This window comes from Apium graveolens, chromosome 11 (assembly GCF_009905375.1).
Source record: "Apium graveolens cultivar Ventura chromosome 11, ASM990537v1, whole genome shotgun sequence".
NCBI classification, from domain to species: domain Eukaryota; kingdom Viridiplantae; phylum Streptophyta; class Magnoliopsida; order Apiales; family Apiaceae; genus Apium; species Apium graveolens.
In genome coordinates this window covers 172,013,327-172,014,785 of record NC_133657.1, presented here as the reverse complement: position 1 = coordinate 172,014,785, position 1,459 = coordinate 172,013,327, and positions in this window count along the sequence as shown.

Here is a 1,459-nt window from a genome sequence, read left to right as displayed (position 1 = left end):
TAATTGAAGTTTGATTTTCTGAAAATTATTTGAATATGTGTTCTTGGTGTTCTTGAAGTGTTCTGAGAATCAAACCCAAATTTGAGGGTGATGCAGAACTCTATTTCAATGTTCAAGTAACCGTTTTGAAGCTCTCAACATCCTCTTTCTTATTTGATCATCAAAATTATCAGAGGATTGGTAATTTATAAAATCGATTTTTAGGGTTTATATACGAATTTTAGGGGTTTACGATTTAGTGGTTTTTGGTTGTTTGATGATATGGATAGATTGTAGATGTTAAGGGGTTTGATTTGAGATATAAATTATCGAGTTTGATATAGGATTGAACGAAATCGGACTTGGCCGGAAAAGCTCGGTTTATCACCGGCTTTAATGGCTATTTTGGACGGATTTTGGGTTCTTCAGCCTTGTTCTTGTTGTTGATGATACCGTAATATTGTTGGGTTGCTGAGGATCGAAATTGTGGTTGGAATCGATCAGAACAGTGCTGTTTTGGGGCTTAATCAGGCTTGCCGGAAACCGGTGAAGCCCTATTATTTTAAAAATAGTTTCGAGTTTTAAAATATTATTTTAAATTATTTTCCAGACTCGATAATTCTTATAAAAATATTTTCGGGTGTTCGAGCCCTATTATTTAATTATAAAATGATTCGGAGACCGTTTTAATTCCGAAAAATGTTCAAAAATTCGTATTAAATCAACCGTTCGCCCGTTTAATACGAAATGAACGCCTCTAGACTTAGAAAAATATTCTGCTTTCAATAAAAATACTTTCGAGACCCAAATCCTTTTGTTTCGAAAGGTCGCTTGTTTTAGGAATCACTCTGAGTCGATTTTTGATCGATAAATTATATTCTTGACCCGATTTCAGTTTTAACCATATCGAGTCGAACCTTTTGATGAATCGAGTCATATGTGATATGAATTATGTGATACATGAGTTATATGCTTATGTGATACGTGAATTACGTGTTTACATGCTATGTGAATTATGTGTGTATATGAGTCAAGAGCCCTGTGTTTGTCTGTTATATTTATGTGTGGGCTATCGTATGGGTAGACGATAGGATTTTGACGCGCAGTTCCTGGAGTAATTGTCATTTAGATGGTTAAAGCTATATCTTTTAATTATAGATGCGGATCGTTTGAGTGATCAGGACAAGACGTTGGATAAAGAATGAGATGAAATGATATTGGAAGTCTGGCTTCTAGCAATCGCAGGAGCAGCATATCAGTAAAGTGTTGAAAAGAAAGACGGTGATGTTTTGAGACCGAATATCAGAATAAATGCGTCTTTGCGAGTGTGACTAACTGCTAAATCTCAAAGACAAGTATCCCTATCATCACTTATTGTTCAAGTGATATTTATTTTGAATCTTATCATGCAAGTATTGCTTTCCCTATTTTCAGTTTAGAATCGATAAATGTTTTACATATCGCTAAATTAAATGATTCT